The sequence below is a fragment of the Pithys albifrons genome, chromosome 2 (assembly GCF_047495875.1).
Source record: "Pithys albifrons albifrons isolate INPA30051 chromosome 2, PitAlb_v1, whole genome shotgun sequence".
NCBI lineage: Eukaryota > Metazoa > Chordata > Aves > Passeriformes > Thamnophilidae > Pithys > Pithys albifrons.
Genome location: NC_092459.1, coordinates 46,483,623 through 46,509,472, shown reverse-complemented (window position 1 = coordinate 46,509,472; position 25,850 = coordinate 46,483,623). Strand labels below are relative to the sequence as shown.

At 41.3% G+C, this 25,850-nt stretch overlaps 1 protein-coding gene across 5 annotated transcripts in view; it reads left to right on the top strand.

The window, feature by feature from the left end:
- Positions 1–25,850, top strand: part of FYN (FYN proto-oncogene, Src family tyrosine kinase) — a 146,310-nt gene that overhangs the window by 59,289 nt on the left and 61,171 nt on the right. For 3 of the 5 annotated variants that reach the window (XM_071548928.1, XM_071548932.1, XM_071548927.1), the window contains exon 2: positions 4,177–4,247. The exons of the other annotated variants lie outside the window; for them this stretch is intronic. The gene's annotated coding sequence lies outside the window, so the exon portion shown is untranslated. The remainder of the gene's footprint in view (positions 1–4,176; positions 4,248–25,850) is intronic. 5 annotated transcript variants of the gene reach the window in all.

Genomic DNA, 25,850 nt, shown 5'->3' with positions numbered 1-25,850 from the left:
TTAAACTAAATTGCATCTACTAGCATTTGAAAAGTATGTAAGACTTCAACCAGCCACTTCCTCCAGCTGGGTGAAACTCGTACAAACTGCAGCACGCACCAGACTAGAATCCTCTGTGTGGGTGCTTTTATGCTTTCAGTCATGTTAATATCTCTCTTAAACAATGGGTACATTGTCACTGAGGAATTTTTTTGCAATGAAAAGGGAGGAGTTTTGTGGGTTCATACCTAGGATTGTTCACAGTGTACTAAATCCAAAGATCCTTGAAGTTGGTGAGTGCTAATAGATTTAGAAGTGCAGGCTTGAGGAAAAAATAGTTACTGTGTCTGTTGTCAGTGATTTCTCTTTTTGCCAGTAGTAATAAATTTAATTCTGATCCCAGTATGAACTGACAAAAATGTATCTGAAAGCTGATGAAGAAAGAACAGAGGTTGTCTCCTGAAGCAGACAATGCCATGACACTGAACATGCAAATGATGTGTAGTTATGCTACTCACCACATTCCACTTCACAAAATACTTTTTTCTTTACAAAAAGATAGTAATTTTTACACAAGGCTACATAAATGCACTGCTGGTATATATGTAACACTGGAAGGGAGATACAGGGTTTTGGTAAAAAATTACGATTTGTTGAAGCTCCTGCTGCCTACAGGAAAAGGCTGTTCCTGGCAGATAACTGCGATTATCTCCCAAGAGTGTTTTGTTTTTCTTTAACGTTTCAAATCAAGTCTCTCTGAGATTCAATGCAACTTTCCCTGTTTGCTGGCATGCTAAAGATTTTCTATATCTTACCATTTAGGAGAAGATGCTTGGACAGGTTTCATTTGAACACTGCTTCTGTATTGGCAGTGATATGTGTGTCACAGTTTGGGGTGACCCTGTTGTAAATGTTTTGGACAGGGATGAGTAGCAATTCCACCTACTTATAGGAGGCTGATGATCCTTAAATCTACATCTATTCAGTTGATTATATTTTAAAACAACTTTATTTTGTATTTTATTTTAGTTGGCCAGCAGAAGGGGAGTTCAGTGTAAATTTTTTTGGAAAATATTTTCTTTTTTAATGCTTTTTCTTCGCCTGCAACTTCTCTTCCTTCCCCTGGCTGGGGTAACAAATAAATCCAAATGTATACTATAGGCCAATTCACTTGGTGCAAGCAGACTGTTGGATATTAAGGTATACCTTTGTACACTTATAACCATCCCTTCATAACCAAAGAAAATCAAAATAGTTTATGGTAAATGTCACCTGTTAGAACAACTATTTGTGAAAATAGATATCCGTAAGAAGGTCACATTTTACTAAATAGTTGGATGGCTGCTTCCAGATTTTCTTTTTCCCAAGCACAGAAGCTTGGGAAGGCAAGCTTTCCTTTTTATTGTAATTCTGATCAGACAAAACTTCTGTCACCTCTTCTATTTATTATACTAATTGTAAAAGAAACATAAAACCTATATTAATTTAATTTGCATCTCCAATGCTGTACTTTGCAAACCTGTAGTTTTCCAAAGCTCTTCTGAAAAGTGCTGGTCAGAATTTGGGGATATGCAACATGTTCCAAAGCCTTCAAAAAAAAAAAAAGGAAAATCATTAGGGCTAAAATTGAGTTCTCTACAGGCTTCAGACTGAATACAAAAACAGAGTGAATAATCTTCAGTTTACAAGCCATGTCCAGCCCTCACCCTCAATTATACAACAAAGAGTTTTCCTTCCCTTCTCCCTCCCTGCCTCTCCATCTCCAAACCTCTCATCTCCACTGCAGCCAAAGAGACAGGGCATGTTTTGCACCATCTTCTAAAATCAAGCAAAAGGCATCCCCTGGAAAAGTTTCAAGCTTTCTACCTGCAACCTTTAAAGTTCTCAATATCTTGCAAGGCTAGAGACATGGTAAATTCTGTCTCTGCCTCAGATTTAATTAGACACCCCTTTACCCTGGCTTCTTGCTAGTTTTTGTTGTATGTGGTCTCAGGGGAAGCCTTGGACTAGACTTCCTTTGGCATGTAATAAAGCAGCTGCCTGCAATCCTGTACTGTAACAGTGGAATTGCCCTGTTGGTTGAAACTAGCCAAATACATGAACCTAGCCATCATTTCCATCCTTTTGCCCCCTTTGCCCTAGAGCCAGCATAGGCTTTTATTTTTTCTTTTCAGGTACTTTGCAAACTGGGTTAAAGAATTATCCTAGTTGATTTTAATCCCTGTTGCTGCACAGGCATTTGTGCTGGAGTGAGGGAAGGAGGGAGCACTGCCAGGGCTGCATCCCGAAGCTCCACACCAGTGCCAGGAGGGGGTTCGTCCCCTTTTGGCAGTGGTGCTATCTTGAGTATTCATGGGACCAGCAGCACAGAGTACAGAGTTTTGCTTATTTGTCACTTCTGTGAGGAAATTATTAAATCAGTCTCTTGGTGTAGAAGAAAATAATGAGCTAATCCGAAGTTGAGGTGCCATTGGATTGTTTTGGACCTGGCTCATTTCTTAAGCCTCTAACTTTTCTGCATGCAGATGTTATCCAATTAGTTTGGAGGCAGAAGTAGAGTTTCTTGACTTGCTTTTTTCTTTCCAGGCCAAATGCCTGGAAGCTAAGGAGGGAAATGGATGGCACTGGAATAATAACCACCTTCCCTCACTTTGAGCAAAGCAGTTAAGACCCGTTTTTTTTTCTTCAGTGTTTTCACAAATTCTGCCAAGCTGTACAAAAGGTGATGGGGGAGGAGGGGTGTTAATTTTTCCTCTTTATTCCTTGTTATGCCCAGGTTTTTTCTCAACCACTAAACAAAGAAAGCAAGCAGAGAAGAAGACTCTTTGCTTTGTATGTTCCTAAAATCTCTCACAGCGGCCTCTTCTCATTTGTAATTATTCTTTTTTTTTTTTCCTTCTCTCCCCACCCTGAACCCTCCACCCAAATGAAGTCTCAGTTTATTATATCAGATATCTGCTTGGTAATCGGGATTTAGAGCTATGTGATCCAGTTGCCATCTTTTAAAGGAATATTTGTTTATTCCTTAGTAGAAATTTTATTTTCATAACTATTTCTCATTTAATGATGACCATCAAAACTAATTTGACCTAAGAAGGCATTCCCCTTTCCTTTCTTTTTCATGCCTATACCATCCTTCAGAAGAGGTGCGGGCGCAAAGATTTGCTGTTTCTGCAGCTGAGACATGTTTTCATGATCAGCAGTGCAGGGCTCCAAGTCCTATACAGTGTATAGCTGTCCAGTTACTCATCCAGCAGTAATTTCACAGAGACCTCTCTTGTGGAAAGTTCAGCCATGTACTTGGGGAAGAATGGTACTTTAAAGCAGTTCAGATTCAGTCTTGCTTCACTGATGTGGACTCCAGGTCACTGAAAAGCATGTCCTTCTCTGTTTGCTGCACAGTTACCACTCCCAATTGTGGACACCAGCATAATCCTTGCTCCTCCTTTTTATATAGGAGTTTACAAACTAAAGATTTTCACATCATTGTTAGTCTGTGCTCCATGAGCTGTCCTTTCAAAGATTTCTCCTCAAGGAAAAATAAGGCATAGCTGTCATTTGAAATTTACTCAGTGTTGGCAAAATGATGGCATTTGTCACTTTTGCTCTCCATCTTCTTCAAACAGGCCCTAGTGTGTGTCAAACCGGATATTATGTTGACTTCCTTCTTCTCCCTCTTTGTTCTTCTAGGGAATGCTGAGTAATTAATATAGTCTAAAAATGTAGTGTGGCACAGCCCCTTTTTTTTCCTTTGTGTATTTTTTAAACAAGGAGGCTGTCAACACCCTATATGTATGAAATTTCAAAATCAGTTTGTTAAAACAAAATCACTAAGAGATACTGGGTTGACCAATTTTTTTTAGAGTTGGATCTAAAATAATTGGCACACTTGCTATATGCTGCTGCATGTTTCATGTCATTGACCTTGTCTGCCTGAAGTCTGAATAGCCATCATATCAGTGACAGTGATGTGTCTGAGCAGTCTGAGGGAGTCCTGCAATTATTTTAATATTTTGCATAATACCAGTAAAGTTCAATAATTAGTTGTGAAGGTTCAAATCCAATTATCTCCACCCCTAAAACAGGAAAAATAGTGGAAGTCGGTGATAAATGTTAGCAGAGTGAGAAAAAAGTGTAACATAATTTGTGGTGTTCCAGTCACTAATTATTTCTTTCCTTTTCTCTCTTATTTTATAGGGCATATTTTCAACCCGTTTTTGAGGAAATGTGGTGAATGTAAACTTGCTGGTTTTGGGGGGGAAATTTTGGTAAGTTATGCTATCTTTATCAATTTTGCTTTTCAAAACTTCAGAAATTTTTCTGGTTTAGCTTTTTTCAATTTTAATTTTTTTTAGCTGACAAGAAATACACATTTCATCAACTATACCTCTGTATTTCTTCCTCTGGTATGGAGATTTGCAGTATGAGCAGCACTGACAGGGAAGAGCATACTGGGCCTCAGGGCAAGGAATGTGTTTTCATTTGCTCCAGTGGCATCTGCTTACTGTGTTTGTAGGTGTTCCATTCTGCTGAAGCGTGGTCGAGCTAAAACCTACAGTAGAAGGAAGAAAATGGTTCAATTTAAAACAAGGGGGTACAAAAAAAGCGTGCAAGTTGTATAAAAGATCAGGAGCAAAAGTAATGCAGAGAGAACACATACCTCCCAAAGTGCTAGGGGTGTCCAATCACTCTAAGGTGTGCTGGTTTAAAGGCAAACCAGCAGGGGAAATGAACTCACCATGAGAGAGATTATAAGTCAGAGCTGAAATTTAATAATAATATTACAATAAATACACTTGACACAAAGGGAAATTGCTTTCTACTCACAAAACCTAGCAGTATAACCCAGTGTCCTGGGGCACAAACCCACTGGGGTTTTTTTGCCCTTGTGCTGAGACCCCTGTGGCTCCCCCAAGTCCAAAGCAAAAAGAAGTGAAAAACCTGTTGGTGCAGGTGATGGCTGTAGTCTGGTCAAGAGTGGTGGCCTCCTCCTGTCAAGGTCCTGCTGCTCCTCTGGATCTGATGAGAAGTTCAGGTCTTCTTACCCACCGCTTATGTACCCTCAGTGAGCACCCAGTCCCTCCCCCAGGGTGGGGACTCACACAATGGGTGATTAACTCTGGGAGCCAGGGGGTTTTGTTGAACGGTTGATGGCCCATGAGCAGCCATGCCCCCCCCCCCTCCCCCCCCCCCCCCCCCCCCCCCCCCCCCCGCTGGGTGTGAAGGTGATAATGACTCCCTGGGCAGCTGCTGCTAATGGTCCCTTGTCCTTGGGAAATGAATAGAGGGGGTAGAATACACAGCTTTGATCACCCCCACACAGTGTTAACTGGTCCCACCTGTTAAACTAGGACATAAGGTCTTTCCATCCATTCCCAGGATGTTTGACTGGCACACTTGCTGCATAGAACTAGGATTGTTTGTTTATGTCTAAGAGATGAGAAGATAGTTAATGCTCCTGTGTGCTATACCAGTTTTCCTATCTCTCCTTTCTATACCACGTCACAAGCTTTGCTGCTTGTCTGGCTGTCCTATATGCAGCACTTCCAGCAGCATCAGCTTCCGACAGACTTTGGTCCTACAGTGCTGTGGGAATATGGCACATCATGGATGATGTGTCTGTGCTGCTGAGCTGCACTGTGCTGAGCAGGAGACAGAGAGGAAAAGGAGGCATAATTAGTGACATGTCCCAACTAGAGGGAAATAGTTCAGAGAAAACTCTTCCAACATGCAAAAAAAGGCAGCAGATCTGGAGCAGTTTGTAGACTCATCTTGCTTTTTCCTCTAGGAGACCATCAATATATACAGTTCTGGCTAGTATCAATCAATCACCATCACCCTTGGGAAAAAAGCATGCCAGCAGAAGACTCTCTCCCTCCTTTCCCTTGGCCAAGCAGGGAATTGGACTGGTGTTTTTTCTTCAGGCAGAATGTGCAGATTACAGATGAAAACTGGCTTATTCTCCACTGGCAGAAGACTTCAGAGTCGGATAGCCTGCAGGGTAGCAAAGTAAAAATCAAAGACTGGCTCTGTGAGAACATGTGTTTTTTTCTGCCATTTAAAAAAAACCAGATGTTGTTACATCATACAGAAAGATCTGGATTAGCTACCAGATGTTTAAGTGTAGATCACTTAGCCTTCTGCAAAATGTATGCTCTGAGATGAGATAGATAAGATAATATAAGAAAAGATAGGCAAGATCAGAATTTTAGAAAGAGGCTGGCTGCATAGATGAAAAGTCCAGCAAAATTGTACCTGGGTAAACCCTACTGCAGCTCATTCTTTCAAACCAATTTCTCTCTTTGGATCAGCTTTTCTGATAACTGTTTTTGTTGTAAGTTTGCATCTATATCCATATACCGAGAAATACAAAGAACAATTATTTAACTAGAATTTAGCTGTGGGGGCAAAGATGAGCCCCAGACCACATCATGAGTTCATTACTCCATGCGATTTTGTGGAGACTTCCGTTACTACAGAAGATTATAGGATTTATATCTAGTTTTCTTTTTAGTGATAGTAATGATAGTTTCATCCTAAAAGTTGTCCAGTGTCCTTACATATTAGCTGATCTTTGTTTGGGGTGTGACAGAGCTATGGTGCTCATAGGTGAAGGAGAAGAGCCATAATTCAGGAGTAGTGATGCCATGTAGCACCAAAGAAAAAAGGTTTATCTCCAGACCTGGTAGTCAGATGATAGTGTTCTAATTTCCCTTCAAAAATGCATCAGCTAAGACCAGCCTAATCTCCATAGCTGACCTTAATTAAAGAGCATAGTTCAAGAGCAGAGACAGAAGAAGCATTTTTCTTGTAATCATAGAATAATTCTGGTTGGGAAAAGCTGGAACAAACTGTCACCTTGTCCAAACCCCCACTTGAAACAGGTCCTATTAGGTCAGGTTGCTCACGGCCTTGATTTTCAAAAGTCAGCTGGCTGGAAACTCTGCAGCCCCTCTGGGCATCTGTTATGTCTGACCATCCTCAAAGAGAAAAAAGTGCTTCCTCATTGCTGTTTGTTGTTGTTCAGTGTCAATCAGTGCAAACTTTGGATCTTCTCTGCCTGTGAGAGAGAAGCCTTGAAGAAGGCCTCAAAATTGGGAAAGTTACTTCTTGTGGCTCCAAGGAAATGTGTCATGCAGAGGCAGCCAACTTACTAGTGGGAAAAAAGTCCCCAATATGGTTCACAGAAGTTCTACCTGGATGGTGTTTCTCAACCTGTAGTTGATTTTCAGCTTTGAAGAGCATGGCTGCTTGACTTGGTTGAATCTTGAAACTTGGAAGGTTAGCTGACAAACTGATGCTCCTGGAAACTACCTGCTTCCCTGACTTGCTTAGAGATATTAGTCAATGAAAAGAGGCACTTCTCAGTGCTGGATTGTAAGCATCCTGGAATTTCTTCAAGCCAGTCTGGAGCTGGGTTTGTACCACTGTGCTACACGATTTTGCTCCAGAATTTGTTTTCCTGCAGCCATTGTAGTACATAAACAGACATTGCAAATTTTGTTTTCACAGGTGTTCTTTTCACTCTTCCCACTTCAAACTATTTGCAACCTTTTATTTTGAGGTAGAATAATCTGAGACCTTGACTTTCTCATCTCTAAGGACCTCTGAAATATCTCTGAAGCCACTGTATGTTTGCCTATGGCATTCTAAACTTCCAGAGAGTTTAAAAATAATTGCAAAAAATATAAAACAAGGAAACAGTTTTCCCCAGTCTCTGTCCCTAACCCACTGAATCCAAGAAGTACTGGACATCAAGAGAATGTTTTGAATTTATCTTGACATAGCAGCTGAGCTCAGAGGCTTAGCAGTTACTTATTCATCTTGTATCTCAAAGTCCTAGAAAAGGTCATGCAGCCTCTAGATCAAAAATTCATAATGGATTTAGGAGCTGATTAGAGAAGTATCCTTAAATGCTGGGAGGGGAATCTTGGCTGTGTTTAAAACTCTGTCAGTTAAGCTAATGACAGTGTGAGAAGACCCCTCATTTGATAAGATTTCCATAAAGCAGCCTTGTAGATGTCAGGGCAGATACTCATGTGGCACTGTAAGTCTTGCATTGACCGCAGCATGCAGCAGGCGGTCACAGAATGGCCACCCCTCCACATCAAATACTTACACAACTGCAAGGAGTCCCATGAAGCGGATGTAGGACAGAAAACCTTGGCGTGATCTGTGTTTTATCTTTTCCCTGGTCAGACTGCTCTTTGCCAGTCCACACTCCCCTTGAAACTCTTGCCTTTCGTAACAGCTTTTCATATTTGTAAACATGACCTATGCTGTACAATTTGGTGTTCTGTCCCTGTTCTGACCCTGTAGTTGGTTACAGCCATCAAGATCAGAGGAGAATAAAGCTGTGAAGTGAGTGGAGTGACTGCTGTACAGAAAACCTCAGCTGCATCTTCCTATGCCAGGTGTGCCACTGTGTGCACATCCATTTCCTGTAGATTTCCTCTTTTTAGGAAAGCTCTGAATGTTTCAAACGCAGACCTTGAGGCTGAATGTATGTCTCAGGGCCTGGAGATCCACAGCTCTTTTTCTTCTGAATTTAGGCTGAAGTTCAGGCCTTTTCTGTATTTCGGCCAAAATCTGAGATGCTATGCTTCCCTATTTGCACATTTCTTCATATATTGGAAGCAACTGCACACCTTAAACAATGGCTTCAGTGATTTCTACTTGCTCAGATATATCATGGAAAATTCAGATTTCAGCTGTTAAGGTATTCATCTGCTATTTTCGTTTGGGTTTTTTCCCATTAAGAACAGTCAGGTTTTTCTTCTCTATTTTAAACAACAACAAAAAAAGGCAGGTAATGACTGCTTTGATTTTAAGAAATTATATAAAAATAAGTTTTCAGCATCTTTACAAGTATTAAATTTGTTTGTGATGCCCTGTGCATTCCTGGGTATTCGATTTGTATGATAAAATTATTTATATCCCTGATGCCTACCAAAAGTGCTACTGAATTTCTCCTGGTAATTCTTCACACTTGTCAGGTTTCTGATAAAAAGCATTATAGAGCAACTATGTAGTATCTGCTTGGAGCTTGGAATATGTGCTCTCACTGCAAAAATAACCTGATGTAACTTTTGCTTTATTACATGTACTCTGCCATACCCACGAGAGACCTTGCCAGAATCATTAGCTGTTCTCTGTAATTAGAGCTGACCTGGTGCATTTTGGTCCTATTTCTAGTAGCTTTTAGTTTTCCAGAATCATTAACTTGGACACTGAATGTTCCTCATAGCGTGTTTCTGTTGCCTGCCTTCGTTATCTCTTCCTGTGGGCTGAAGATTATCTTCCTCCTTAGGAAGGAAAGTGTGTGGAATGCTTGAATATTTTAGTATTTTTGAGACTTACCAAGATTTGCTATGCTGTGCTATGCTTGTAATTCCTTCAGTTTTAGTCTGTTTCTTTTCTTCCAGTCTAGTCTATGCAAAAGATGTGCATGTTGGTGCTCCTGAGTGTATAAATGTTAAATCTGGTCCATAAGATTTTTAAGGAATGCAGTTTGTTCCCTGTCCAGAACTGCATGTGTCCAGTCCCAACCAGATTGGATTTAGTGTGCTGTCTGTGAAGCATTGTTATACTTGTGTTCAGTTTATTAAATCAGATAACCCTACTCAGGGAGGTTATGTTCCGGTCTCCTGCAGAAGAGATCTTTGTGTCTAAGTCTCTCTAATTTTTCCAAGTCTTTTCCTACATTTCACTGGTAATTCGTTTAATATAATTTTTTCCCCTTTTTTCCCCCTGAGTTCGAGGTGATCCAATTGTTGGAATTGCTCAACAGAAGAGAGTTGGTCTGTGTGCTATCTGTGTCAATATCTCTCTTGCTGTAGCCATTGGAGAAGAAATAGGAAAGGATAGTTAAGACAATAGATGGGACAGAGCACTACATGCTGCTGTACCTCCCACCTTTTTTAAGCTGGCTCAGTGACAGAGATGTTTGCAGTGGATCACGATGCTACAGCAGCTTGAGTATCCACGTTAGGCCTTAGCAAGTGGTAAATTGGTTGTGTTGTTTTAAATCTGGATAATAAGCCCTCTAAGTGCTTTGTTAAAAGAAAAAACAAATTGGAAATTCAGATTTTGCTTTAGGGAGTGTTACATCAACATTGTTCTTTTCTGCATATGCATTGGTACAAAAGCTCCTGTTGCATCACAGACATGTTCTCATACTTGATGTTCCCCTAGGGAGGGGGAGAACTGAATACAAACATGTATGTGATACAGGGCCATCCAACCCTTTAGAAGTTCAGATTAGATGTGGAACAGCCTTGCACTTGGTTTCACGTCTGGCTCAGATAATTTAACGTTAAAGTGTAAGTACAGCTTGAAGCAGGCAGGTCCCACCCAACTGGTAGTGGGTTCCTGCGTGTTGTAGGTAGAATTTAGTTGCTGGGAAGCATCACTTCCTTAGTGAGCTCATGTAAACTAAGGGGGGGGGGGAGGGGAGGGCGGTGTCCAGAGTTTAGTAATTCGCCTCATTTGTCAATTTTCTGCAGACATCAAAACACAAAGATTTTGCCTGGACACCTTGCAAGTTTATAGTCCAAATCACAAAACCTCTTGAGCTGTTCAAGGAGCAGCCAGAAGCTTTTCACAGGAACAAATCACTCCAGTTTCCCATGCCTTGCTTCAGAATTAGCTTGAAAAATTTTGGCTGACATCATGCCAAAAATCCAAAACAGCAACAAAAGCAAGGGGAAAAAACCCCTCCCAGTAGACATCCAGCATGGAGAATATTGCCAAACTTGGGTCTGTTTGTGCCAAGTTTATAATCAGGCAGCAACAGGGTCTTAGTAGGTAATGTTCTTAAGCCACAGCTAATGAGCCCTGCAGCACAGGGAGTGAGGAGTGCTGCTCAGAGAGCCTGATGTGTGTAAGACACAGATCGTATCTGGGATTAAAAAGAAAGGATAGCATGATTTCTGGGCATCAGATAAGGCCATTTCTGTGGATTTTATTTTTACTGAAGGAATAGGTGTTGTAGTGACAAATGGATCTATAGGAAGAGTTTAAGGTGTGAGGTTGGATGTAGATTTTCCTGATCTGAGTGTGCTGTACTTTGCAGTACAGTCCACAGCACCACTTTACTTCTAGAGTTTCTTTTATGAAATACAGGGGGAGGGAGATGATCCAAGTACTTCTCTCAACATTAATTCTGTCTCATCAATACTTCATGAATTTAATAGATTTTTAGAGTTACAGTCATTTGGGAGATTATTTTATCAGCCAAGTTCAGCAGAGGTTGCTGAAACTAAGAGGACAGAATGCATGTGTGTGGGATAGAGAATGCCGTGGTACCAGGATTTAATTATCATGGGATTTGTTTGGGAGATTTCTCTGTGCTATTTGTGAAGATTTAAGTTGGGTACTAAATACTTTGCATATAGGCAAGTGATATCTTCCACAAAAGTTTGGTATGTATCTCTAGGCATAAGTGTCTTTTTCCACCTCACAGCATAAGCACAGTGCTCTAGTTCTTCATCTCTCATTACGCCTCACTCTCGCTTAAATGCTCCTCTGGCATGAACATAATGAAACTGTATATAAAGAATGATGAAGAGGAGGAGAGATCTCATTACAGATTACCAAAGCTGAATATTTTTGGATATTGAGTTATGTATATTATCACTTTGCTAAGCTCGAAGATAAAAGAAAGCCTTGGATGCAATCCAGAAAAATCAAGAACAGAAACTAGTGTAAAGATCATGCATTTGTGCATGTCTTGAGAATGCCTGCAGTGCTGTATCACAATACCCATTCCAAAATAAGAATTAAGATGGGCAGATCCTTAAGATCAGTGCTCAGCGATGGGGAAGATTACAACTTGACATTACACTCCATTAGCTGAGGTGGAAAGCTGTCAGGGAGCACTCTGCATTGTTCTGCAGTTGCCCTGCTAGCAATGGTAAACAACATTTGCAGGCTCCAAGGGGTCTCATATAGCCTTCACTGATCTGGAAGAGTCAGCTCTTCCCAAGACACATATCAGGGAATTTGCTGATGGTGATTTTTAGAAAATATCCAGTGAGCTTAAATTCATGACAAGTTTGTGTTCATGTTAGCTCTGAAAACTTTAGAGCTAACAGAGGTTTATACAGCCTTCTCATAAATAGTGTTTTGTTCTGGTGACCTTTATACTTGTTCCCTGACCACCTATAGGAATGTAATATAGCAAGTCATATTACTCCTATTGTTCCTAAGGAAGAGAAAATAATAAAGGATTCAACTGTGTAAATGTCATTTCTGCTCAGCCCATTTAGTGTTACAAGACAGGGAGAAGTCTGCTTTGAAATTTTCCCTCGGGCAAAAGCTTGAAAAGCCTTGAATATTGTGTGCATCCTTGGTCATGTCATGCAACAGTAGTAGTGAGAAATATAAAATCTACTATCTCACTCTGCTAGGGTTTTGAATGCTGTGCGGAAAATCGTGCCTTTCTAGTCATACAAGATGGTATTGAATCCTGTAACAGCCTTGCAGGATAGCTATGACATAGCCACCATAATGGAAACATGGTTGGGATGGCTTGCATAACTCAAGTGCTATGATGTATGGCTACAAGCTCTTCAGAAGGGACAGGCAAGGAAGGAGAGGTAGTGGAGTGGCTCTGTATATTAAGGAGTCTCTAGACTGTATAGAGCTTGATAATACTGGTGATAAGGTCTGGACTGCATGCCATATGAGAAGTGGCTGAGGGAGCTGGGATTGCTTAGCCTGGAGAAGAGGGGGCTTAGGGGAAACCTTATCACTTTCTACAACTACCTGAAAGAAGAACTGTAGGCAGGTGGGGTCAGTCTCTTCTTCCAGGGAACTAGTGACAGGATGAGAGGACATTGTCTTAAGCTACATCAGGGGCGATTTAGGTTGGACATTAGGAAGAAATTCTCCACAGAAAGAGTGATTAGATATTGGAATGGGCTGTCCAGGCAGGTGGTGGAGTCACTGTCCCTGGAGGTGTTTAAGACTGGATATGGCACTCAGTGCCATGATCTAGTTGACATGGTGGTGTTTGGTCATAGGTTGGACTCGATGATCACAGAGGTCTTTTCCAAGCTAATTGATTCTTTGTGATCATGTGATTTTTCTGATTTCAGACAGCATTTATTTTCTGATTTAAATTTTGTGCTTTTATTTAATCGGACTGCATTTCATACTTTGTATTTTATTTTGTGCAAAACCATGATAACTAAAGCAAGTGACCTTAGAGGCAGAAGGATAAAAATAAAAATAGCATGAGACATTTTAGATACTTTGTAAAAGTATTAGTTAAAAATATTAAATGTGATCTGAAATGCTGACTACTTTGGTCCCTAGTTAACAAACCTTCCCATTCATACAGTTAAGATACTAGACAGAAAGAAGACTCCATGTGAAAGAAACTTCAACTGTATACTGTGGTAACAGGATTTTAGGTCATCTCTTGTCCTCTTTTGCTGCTTATCAAAAGTTATAAGTTTGTTTTTATTTTCAGTGGGAACCTACACCAAATTATAGTACTGTATGTTTAAAGCAGCATCTGTTGCTGTAATGCATGCTGAGTCTGCTTAGCTGTAATTGGACTGAATCATCAGCCCAGGAAAGTCCTCATTTTGCTATGATATTTGCTGCTTGTGCGTGACACTTAAGAGATTTTGGCTTTTTTCCCCCCCTCTGCTAATATTAGGGCATTAGTCTCTCTCTGCATGCCATTTACTATCAAACGTAATCCCCTTTCCCCCTTATTTCCTCCTGTTTACATCCTTTGATGAGAAATATTTAGGTCACTACATGTCTTTATTCTTGTTAGACAGAGGCTGATGAAAGATTTGTTACATGAAATTCTGCTCTATCTGTAGAGCAGGATATCTCAAAATACATGTGTAAACATATAGAAAGCATAGAGACTGATAGCTGCTGGATGCTGTTGACTTCTCATTGTTTTCTACCATAGTGGTTATGCCTAATGTGTCAAAACACAGGGAAACAAACTTGTCTCTGAGTGAAGCAGCACATTTTTTGGCTGGGAAGACAATGCGATATTCACAGTCCTATTTTTAAGGTATCCTTTATGACCATTTTGGTATTTGCTAAATGCCTTTACAGGAGCCCAAGAGCATTCCATTTGCTTTTTAAAATATTTTTTCTCTTGAGTTTTGCCCTCCAACCTACTGTAATTACGCAGGGAGGCTTAGTTTGAGTCTAACCACCAGCTTCCCTCTATGTCATTAGATGATGTCGGAGGATTAGCATGCACAGTTGCAAATTACAGTATATGCCTTCATTGTCTATTTTGGATTAGACTGTTTATAAGCCAAGTGTTTCAGATGACAGAGGAAGAGAGAGAGAGCACTCATCAAAGCTGACAAAGCAGAAGGAAATCTTGTGTTGAATTACGGGGCTGTTTGCAGCAGCCTTTTGCTCACTCCAAGAAAATAAGAGCATGCTGAAGACATAAGCTGCATTGCTAGTGTAAAACAGAATTTTTACATGTTGATAGTAAAGTATTCATCATTTCTGTGTTAGTGCAGCATGTGCCTCCCATGTGTATGTCATCCTCTACATGTGATGTAGGTGTTAAACAGTTACTTGGAGAAACTTGTCTGGTCATGGCACGTGGAATATGCCATTAACTGCTGCCAGCAATAGTGAATCTTGCACGTAACTATGGTCCTGTCTTGCTCTGAGCATTGTGAAGTGGTTTATGCTCAGCAAAAGATCGAGCACCCTTCATCTAATATCTCTTGCAGCAGTGTGCAAAGGCACAGTGTGTTGCATAGCAGGCAGAAAGCAGCCCAGCTTGAAAACATTTCAGAAGGTGGATGGATCTTGGGCACAGCTCTGAGGAAGGAGCAGGGAGACCAAAGCATTAGAGCTGATTGCTGTGCACATCCAGCCATCTTTGCCAAGAGCTCACATTCATATCGGGTTTGTTACTTCCTTTTCCCATCCAGCTTAGGTGCCCTAACTTGCATCTGCTTTTATTCATGCTTTTCTGCATGTGTGATTTGGGTGAATGTATGGGAGATCTGAATTTTAAATTCTGTGGGAAACACAGAGCTGCTCTGCTGGTGTTGCAAGACCTCTTTTACAGCACCTTTAATTTTCCAGAAATCTAAAGCAAATTATGTTTTTACTTTGAGGCATATATTTGAAACAGCACTGAAAGTCATATGTATTGTGCGGGACTTCTAATTGCTGTATGAAATATTTCTGCTATTTAACATCAAAAGTTTCTGTCACTGCATAAATCTTTCCCTAGTTGTGCTTCTGAATAAAGAAATTAAACATTCCTAAGTCACCACTTTTAACCATCTCTTCTCTAAAACTCATCCTCAATACTGTGAAAGACCAATACCATTCCAGGCCACCGTGCTCCTTCTGCAGGGGCTGTAAAAGTGCTGCTGTGTAGAGAATTTGTGTGTTAAGTTATTGACACTGCTTTGTGTCCACTGTAACCAGCAATTCTCATGGTATTGTTTTCCTAGAATATTTCTCCTGGTTTTGAAGCTCCACATGAATATAGTCAGTGTTGTCCTATGCTCTTTTTATTTTGGATCTCTTGTGTCTGGGAGCTTTATCAGTAGCTTTAGGCTCCTCTGGGTTAGAGATGCCTCTGCTTGTCATCAAGACAAGAACTTTCCTTAATTATTTAAGTCCAGAAAAGAAAAAGGTAAAGCACAACAAAAAAGAAAACCTTTTTGCAGTTCCATAGTGGAGGAAGAAAACACCCAAGGCACAGCTGGCAATTAGTTGTATATTTTCTTCAAATTTATAACCGGATCTGATAGAAATCTGTTCTTTGATGGACAGTTCTCTAATGCTAGTGGACAGCAAGAGCAGCAAATTTAATATGCTCTGCAAGTCCAGGTTGGTTGAAGCACCAGAAAACTGTGAAAGTCTGAGAGAAATTGCCTTGGAGCTTGCTTTGTCTTCTCTCAACTTGCCCTTTCTTGTGTTTAACCAGTTTGAGTCCAAGTCTTCTGCCCTAGCTTCGTCTGTGTCAGTGGAGAGGGGGAGTGTGAAGGGAGCTGCATTTTTTTTCCTTTCTCTTTTTTTAAACCTGAAGCACATGAGCACAACAACAGGCTAGTTAAAATCATGGTGGTTCATGCAAAGTGTCAGCTGTTGGTGCTGTCAGACATCTCTTCTTGGTCAGTTTGGCAAGATATAAACTGGCAAGTGACTCTCCAAAGGTACTTCTGTGGTTATTCAGAAGGTAATGGCATATTTACTGTGTTAACAAGTTTGGCAGTAGCTTACCATGTCCAGCAACCTCCAATTAAACTTTTTGCAATTTATAGAAGTAATTCCCTCTGATGTTGCATGCTGTTATCCTGAAAACATCTGAGCCATCCCAATCTGTTTAAATTTCATAGGTGTTGCTTATCTTAAGATTAAACAAAGGCTTGAAAAATAGGATTCTTCAACGGAACACAGTTAAATCTTTTGCAAGAGCTGCTAAAGCTTGCAAATAACAGAAGCTGACACTGCAGATCATTTAAATCTGTATTACCTCATCAGCTGGATAATTTTAAAACCCCACTTATTATGTAAATGTATTGAGTAACCAGTAGAAGTCTTAGGTATGTGAGAAATCATACTTTTATGTTCTGTAAGTTATTTCATCTGTGTTTTGTTTGTTCTGGGTGAAAAACAGTGTCTGACTGTAACTGGGAGCCTCTCCAGGGGACTCATCCTCAAATCTCCAACAGTGTGATTTACAGGAACAGCATTGTGATGCCTCTTGAACCTTTTGGAACTTCCTGTTTCTTTCTTGGTATTTTCAGGACTAATGTAATTTTAGGTACTTCTTAGCAGTTAGATTAGGCACAGGCAATTTTCTTGTAAAATTGCCTAAGCAGGTCCTTCAGTTAACTAATAAACTTGTTGTGGCTCAGGGGTGTTTGGCAGAATAATTAAACTGGACTTCAGCGCCACAAATAGGTATGCAGGTAAGCACTACAAATCTGCTAAGGTGGTTGGTTAAGTTTCAATAAACATAGTCTCTGTCGTGGCCATATATGTCTTCTGTTTGTGGTTTCTGCTGCAATCTGCATTGTTCACTGTGAAAAATCATATTTTAACTACATAGAATGGTAAAGCACTTGTATCTCTTATCCCACAAATGTACCAACATTAGACAGATTCACACTGATTTGTGTCGTGTCTGTCTTAGATGTTAATTTTAAAATAATACCCTTGAATGAATTATTTTAGAGTAATACTATTTTAAAACATTAACCCTGGATGTTCAGGGATTTTAAGACAGAGGAAAGAGAGCAGTTAAAGATTTCACACAAATCAAGAATCAGCTTTGTGAGCATCTTTCCAAATCGGCCTCAGGACTGTACAAAACTGACAATTACTTTTTCATGCAAGGTCTGTATTGATTTTGTGCAGCATGACACATTCTGCTGGGTCTTTGTGCAAAAGGGATCGTGCTAACCTCCTGCCCCTTCCCCTGACAACCTCATCACTTTCTGACTGCTGCGTCTGGTGCCCCTGCAGCTATCCCCATAAACACAAACGCACCTTTCAACATCCTTTCTCAAGCATTTTACTCACCGTTTCAGAGAGCACAGAGAAAGCAGAGCATCCCTGTTCACACAGAGACATACCCTTAAGATTCCAACCAATAGTCTGATGGCTGAAAAAACCCCCAAATGACCCATGAGAAATTAGTACTGTGTATGCAGTCAATCAATTTAAAATGAAGTGCCAGTGGTGCTGGTGAAAGGTCATACTGGGGTTTCTTGTAGTTTTGAAAAAAATCTGGTTTAGTGAAGGCTGTCTCTGCGAAAGGATATTGCTTTTTTGTGTGCTGCCTGTGACAAAAGAGAAGCTGAGGGTGCAGTGTTCACAAAAGATGGTGTAAATTTTGTTGTTACCTAGCTCATGGGATTTCTGTGTTGATTTTAGGAAAGCAGCCCTTTGATACAAGGAGGTGGGTGTATGCTCTTATGCGCGGCAAAAGTAGCTGGTGTGCCAGTGGTCCTGTGGATGAGATAGGAACCTCATCTCTGGCTTCCTAGTCCATCATCCTCAACAATTAGACGATTCTGCCTCCCAGGCAGACAGATTACTTCATATTTTCATTCATTAATGATTTATCAGACAGCTCCTCCCCTAAAGGCTCATCTCCTCTTTTATACTCACAGCCCACACGCAACCAGCAACATGTAGCTGCCAGCTGGCACTCTGGCATTGGGAGAACAAGCTGCTAGCCCTTCCCGGGTCTCCTGCTGCCCCCTCCTCCTCTCCCTTCCCAGCTGCTCGGCTCACCTGCTGGCTCCTTAGATCGCACCAAAACCGTCAAGATGTCCCTGTGTCCTCTCCTCCTATCCTCCCATTTCTCCAATCTGATAGCTTAATGTGCTTTTTCTATTTCTTTAATTAAAAGAAAAAAACAAACCACAAAAAACTAAGAGATGACTCCACTGTGCTGTCTTTGTCATGGAAATAATGACCTCTCATTTTGGTGAGAGGGTATACTCGCTGGTGACTTACACTTTAGTGCCAGGTAGAGAAGAGGGAGTGCTGGGAAGAGATTGAGCGAGCTGTGTCTGTGAGCAGGAAGGTGTGGGTTGGCAACAGTTTCAGATTTTGCTATCAGGTGCTTGGCACAACAGCTCTGTTGAAATCCCTCTCCAGTTGTCTGTGTGAGAGAGTGATTTTTATCACATTGCTAAAGATTAACTCTATTCTCATCCTCTGTTCTGCTCCCAGGATTCAGGCATGCTCTGAGGTCTGGGAAAGAGAGTCCAAATGAATTCTCATGATGAAAGGGGGAAAATCCAGAACTGTTTGCTACTCTCCAACTTGTCCACTGCAGGCAGGTGGTGACCAAGAGCAACAGGGGAGCAAGGGCTGCAGGGATCAGAAGCAAAAAACATAAGCTAGGAGGAAAGGAATAAATGAAACTCCCTTGAGTCATTTATACATTAAATGTGTAACTTTTGAGTTCTTAATCTACTCTTGGGAAGTGGTGATTGAGATCTAATTTTCTCTCTTCCCTCTCCCACATCTCCCCAGTGTCTTCACAAAGGTCATATGACAGGAATTATGAATGTCATTATTTTAACAGACTACAATGGAAATTATGGATTAAGTGTGTTACCAATGCCTCAGTATAGGGAAACTTACTGTTCCTAGGATGCCTAAAATCTATTTTCACTTCCATTGTTTTTGAGAACTTTCTGAATTATCCAGACCCTTCCACTAATCTCTTTGGCACACCACCTTTAAGTAAACCAGTGTTAAAGGCATCAGGGTCCAGTTGAGCAGCCTTGTTCCTCCTACAGCTTGAGGACAAATGAGCTCAGGCTTTTTGGGAAGTCTGGATCTGAATCCAGGTAGGACTGTCTTTACTCTAGGTCTCTGAGCTGGAGCTTTGTGCTGCTGCTTTAAGGAGAAAGATAGAAGGTGAAAGGAAGTTCAAGCTGACACACATAATGGTGTCACCATTCCATTTTGTGCTGCAAGAGTAATCAATTTGAATGCCTTTGGCTTTGGAGGAGAGAGACATGTGTGAGAACAGTAGGTGCTTGTGTTCTTTGGGCAGCCAGGGGTCTGGAAAACTAGCGTCAGGTCTGAGGGTGCAGGAACTCTTCCTGCTGCTCAGTGGCCAGAGCAGGCTTCAGGTCTCCCACAGGGGTGGGTGGGAGGCTATGGCAGAGCTCTGCTCACAGTGGCTGAGAAGAGGATGCGTTGTATGGTGACTTAGGTCAGAACAGGGGGGAAAACCGAGAACAACAGCAAGTAACTTATTTCAAGGGTTAGTTTGTGAACAGAACAGGGACTTATAAGTCCCCAGACCAAGGGCACAGCCTGCTGGTTGCTGCAAGACTGGTGAATCCCAGAACTGTGGATGAGGATGGCAATCAAGATGGATAAAGCACTTCCATGCATTAGCAGGTGTGTCAAAACATCTTTCAGGTCTCTCAGTAAAACCTGTCAAACCTGGCCCATGACTGTCAACAAAGCTAAGGGCTTGTTGCTCTTGGAGATTGCCATCAGTAAATCCAAGTGTAAATTTACAGGACCTGACTACTTCATTCTCTGTTCTCTGTATGTGGAGTATGTTACCTTGTGCGTAGGGTGCATTAAGTGTGCAAGAACTTTTTGTAGCATAAAGTGTGTGCACTGAATGTCCACCTAGTGCTAACTGCGTGTGGTAAACCACAGTTTACCAAGCAGTAGTTTGTTTTCTCTTGCATCCCATCTCTTAGTTTTATGCACTTGGATTAGAACAGAGGATCTAAAAAAGCAGGACTTTGAATCACACCTTTGCCCTGCAAAATGTGTACCGTGCTTTTGTTACTTTACTGAATTGTTGTATTTGTCTGTATCTGCTAAAAGGAGGATTTCTGTAAGTGCAGCAAGTCTGCATATGACCTCACAGAATCACAAATTGCTGGGGTTAGAAAGGGCCTCTGGAGATCATCTACTCCAACCCTCTGCTCAAACTGAGGTCAACATAGAGTTGGTATCTCAGAGTCATAGCCAAATGGGGTTTGGATATCTCTAGCAATGGAGACTACTCTGGGCAACCTGTGCCAGCGTTCAACACTGTCATAGTACAAAAGGTTTTTTTCTTATGTTTAAGCAGCATTTTCTGTATGTATTTTTAATTTGTGCCTGTTCCCAGTTACTGGACACCACTGCAAGATCTTGCCCTGTCTCGTTTACTGCCTCCCATGAGGTGTTTGTATGCATTAATACAATTGTCCTGAGCCTTCTCCAGACTGAAGAGGTCCCAGCTCTCTCAGCCTTTCCTTATAGGAGAGATGCTCTAAACTGTTAACTGTCTTTGTGGCCCTTTGCTGGATCTGCTCGAGTAAGTTCATGTCTTTTCTGTACCACGGAGTCCCAGATTTTCAGAGATCCCTAAATTGAATCCAGCACTCCAAACATGTCTTACCAGTGCTGAACACTGGAGAAATATCATCATCTTCATCCTGCTGGAAGCACTTTTTCTAATGCAGGCCAGGAGGCTGATGGGCACCTTTGCCATAAGCAAGCATTCCTGGCTTATGTTAAACTTAGTTTCCACTGGAACCCTCAGATCTTTTCCTACAGTGCTCCTTTCTAGCTGGTCAGTGCTTGGCATGCAGTCCCAGCAGAGTTATTGACTTCTCAGCACAGGACTTAGCATTTCCCTTTCGTGAACTTAAGGAGTTTCCTATTGTGCTAATTTCTGTCAAAGTACCTGTGAACGGCAAGCACAGCCATCTGGAATGTCAACCACTCTTCCAAACCCTTCTGCCATCATGTGGTTCAGTAAGGAAGAGGTTAAACAGTATTGGCCCCAGTATCTCCTCCTGGGGTACACCACTAATGTCCCATGCAGCAGCAGACCATTTTTGCTGCTGATACACCTGTAGAAATTCTTCTTGCTGCTTTTAACAACCCTCCCTGGATTCAACTCCCAAGTGAGTTTTGGCCTTTCTTACCCTATCTGACTCTCCTTCCATATCTTGGGTGCTTCCATTTTGTGTTTAAGTTTGGTCAGGAGCAACTTGTTCATCAGTGTGGGCCTCCTGCTGCCTGTGCAATGCCTGTGCCCTGCATATTGAGATGGACCATTCTGGAGCTCAAGGATGATGATCCTTGAAAATCAACCGACTTTCCTGGAACTCTTTTTTCTCCAGGGCTGTATCCCACAGGATTCTTCTGAGCAGATCTCTGAAGAGATGAAAGACTGCTCTTTGTGAGGGTTGTTGTCTGGCTTTTTTGAAAAAAGACCATCCACCACCCCACTGTCAGTGCACCCCACCCTGCATGTCTCCTGATCATTGTTTGTAAGTGTAAGGTCCAGCACAGCATTTCCTGTTGTCAGCCCAGTCACCTGTGTTAGCAAGTTACCATCAATGCACTCCAGGAGTTTCTTGGTTTGCTTGAACCCTTGCTGATTCAGATTGACATTTTCTCATGTTTAATGTATCTGTGGCTGCTATTTCCTTGTGCAGACTATTCAGTCATTTTACATGATTAAACTATTGAACATCTTCCTTAAATTATGTCCTGTGGAAAGCAGTTTGCAAAAGAAGGCTCAGTGAGGCTTGTATCAAAATGGAACATGTAACCCACCTAACATGGGTTTTATTTCCTCCCTTTTTCTCACGCTTAAATGTAAAATGAGCATTATACTGTAGGAACCAGGCAAAGGCTAATTTGCCTCATTTGAATGTGAAAAGGAGCCCACATCCTTCCTGTGCCCTGCAAAGAATGCAGAAAGACTTTACAGAGAAAACAGATGTACTAATATGTATCACTTGTTGGGGGCAGGGGGAATCCAGGGTGCTGCCACTAAAGCAATGCTAAACTTGCAAGAAAACAAAAGCACCAGCGTACAAAATGTAGTTCTGGGAAGCTGACAAAGCTGGGACTACTTTCTTTTGCTTGCATTTGTGCTCCTGGCATATGAAAAACTTCTCTGAAAAAAATATACAAAAGAAAACATGGAGCCTCACTTTTCATGGTTCAGCTTCACTGAAGACAGTGCCCAAAATGCAAACAAAAAGGCAGATGCTCCAGCCCAGGCATAGGGAAATCTGCCTTTCAGAGTCAATATTGCCTCGCCAGAAGAATACACTACTGACGACATAAACAAAGCAAACATAACTTGTGGAAGTATCCCTTGATTTTATTTCTATTTTATATACCTCTCTATCACATAAATATGAAAGAGCTAATCCTATTATCACACAAAAAATGCAGGATATGGGAGGGTTTTAATGGTCTAATTTTTTTTAGCATTGAAGATAGAGAGCAAATGATCTCAGATGTTATTTCTACAGCTATGCAATCCAATTCAGAGTACTGTCCTTTCCTGACCCGTCTGTTTATCCCTTTTCAAGAACTTTGGCAATGAGCAGTCAGTCCTGACCAGTCAGCTCATGAATTTACTGCTGCTCACAACTTCCCAAATTCAGCAACCTGACTGATTCAGATTTGGCCCTGTAGCAGTATAGGGTATCTTGCCAGCTTTTAGCTTGCAGACAGGAGGCAGTAGCATGTGGCCATTTCTAATTTATTATAGACATGTATTGTCAGTCACAGTAATAAATAGGATAAGTACAGGAGAATGCTTTAAAGTTTCCTCTTGAAAGGCTACCTCAGACTTCCTAGATTAAAAAAAATGGTTTTGCAAAAGCAGAGGAGGAGTGAAGCGTAGCAGTTACTTAGATTTCTTTGTTCAGCAGTTTTAGCTTTTAGTTTTAGTTTTAGTTTTTAGCATCCATGGGTGGTTGCAGTTCTTCATGAAGATCTTACGCTATTTTCCTAAATACAGCACAATGGCCATTTTCTTGCAGTCTGTGGTACTGAGGTTCAGGGCTGCAACAAAGACCCTTCAAAATTGACATTTCCTGCTTATGTACTGTTTGCATCTTTGTGATGTGTTCTTGATTCATAGGAGTTTTAAAACTGTAGCACTGACACACAGATATGCAGCCGTGGATGAGACTGGCTCAATAACCTTGAAAAGGGAAATTTTAAGCCCACTTACCTAAATGACTTACATGAATATGAATGCAGCACAAAAGCTTGAGATGTTTGAATTACAATTTAGCTGCTGGCTTGTTTATGGGATCAGGCTAAATAAAATCTTGGCCTTGAACTCTGTATTGGAACAAACATCTCCAATTCAGCATGCTGTAGAAGGAAGGAAGCAGAAGAGAAATTAGATCACCTTCCTGCATTATTTCTTGTAAGTGTAGTCGTCTTACGTATGGAACACATATTTCCTGTTGTAAAAGTATCGTAACAGCCTGCAGGAGCCAAACAACAGATAATCTGCTGTTGCTGAAAACTGGAGTCATATTAGATGAGCATGTTTAGAGGGAGGTATTCGAAGACTGCAGATAATCAGATCTCTCATGGTCTGAATAGAAAGTGAGTGTGAACTATATAACAACTGCTGTGATTGTCATAACAACTGTAGCTTTACATTATGGAAGAAATAGTAGACTGACTCTTTACGCAAATGACAATGCACAGGTATGAGTGCTTTTGGTTCTTGCTTTTTGTTTTGTATCATCTGTGCATTTAGACAGAATCATGTGGATATCTTATCCTCTCTTCTTCATATGCCTTAATCCTAGACTGCAGGTGCTTTATTTATCTCTGTCTACAGTAATATGAGTTTTTATCCATATTCCACAAGTTGTCTTGCAGCACCATATAAGTCACAGCTGCATGAACTGCACCAGTTCTATTTTGTGATAGCAGCCATGGAGGTCACAATCCAATTCAGTAACAAAATCATCAATCATTGAATAGTTTGGGTTGTGAGAACCTGTGAAGTCCATCTATTCCAACACTCTTGCCCTGGACAAGGGACACCTGCCACTAGATCAGGTTACTCAAAGCCCCATTCAATCTGAAATTAAATGTCTCCAAGAGTGGGACACCATCACCTTCTCTGGGCAACTAGTCCAGTGTCTCACCACTCTCATTGTAAAATATTTTTTTCCTATGTCCAGTTTAATTATACTCTCTTTCAATTTAAAACTGTTGTCCCTTATCCTATCACTAGAGGTCTTTGTAAAAAGTTTGTCTTCATGTTAGTTATGACCCCCCCTTTACATTTTGAAAGGCTGCTATAAGGTCTTCCTGAAGTCTTCTTTGTGCTGAACAACCCCAACTCTCATCCCATCTTTCTAGGAGAGGTTTTCTAGCCCTCTGATGATCTTTGTGGCCCTCCTCTAGGCATGCTTCAACAGGTCCAACGTCTTGTACTGGGGACCCCAGAATTGGATGCAACACTCTATGTGGGGTTTAATGAGAGCAGAATAAAGGGGCAGAAGCACCTCCCTCGACCTGTGCATCATGCTTCTTTCGATGCAGCCCAGGATATGGTTGGCTTTCTGGGCAGGAATCATACATTACCGGCTCATATCCAATTTTATATCTATCAGCACCCCAAGTCCTTCTCCACAGGTCTGCTCTCAGTTTCTTCATCCCCCCATCTGTACTGATACTGGTGATTGCTCCAACCCAAGTGCAAGACCTTGCACTTGGCCTTGGTGTATTTTATGAGGCTCACAGAGGCCCACTCCTCAAGCCTGTCAAGGTCCCTCTGGATGGCATCCCTTCTCTCCAACATGTCAGTTGCACCACTCAGCTTAGTGTCATCCACAACCTTGCTTATGGTGCACTTGATCCCACTGCCTATGTCATTAAAGATACTGAACAGGACAGGTTTAGATTAGATATTAGGAAAAAATTCTTTACTGTGACAACACTGAGGCACTGGAGCAGGTTTCCCAGAGAAGTTGTGGATGCCCTGTCTGTGGAAGTGTTCAAGGCCTGGTTGGATGGGGCTTTGAGCAACTTGCCCAGTGGAAGGTGTCTCTGCCCATGGCAAGGGGGTTGGAAATAGATAATCCGTAAGGTCCCTTCCAACCCAAACCATTCTGTGAATAAACTGTTTATAATTCCTGATGCTTTGCGATCTTAAAGCCCTTATTGCCTGAACATTACAAGATATATGTGGGTCCCAACATATCTGAAAAGATTCTGTGGCTTCTGTTGCTCAGCCAAACTGTGGACCACAATTTGTGGTCACATTCTGGGGACAGGTCACATCAAGGGTGGTAGACAAAGAAGGACAGAAATCTGGGTTTTGTTTTTGTAGGGGTGGTTTGACGTTCCATATTTGGCAGGTTCAGTGGCTATAACACATGATATAACTTCTCTGAGACCATGCTTCTTATGGACATTCAAAATGGCAATTTTTATCTGCCTCTCAGGCGTGGTCAGATAGCAGATGCAGACTTTTATTGTGGTAGAGTGAGCCACACAAATAACTGCAGAAGAGCAAAGTGAGAATCCTCACAAGACTTTCTCTTCTTGGAAACACTCCAGACACACAGAAAGGGGAA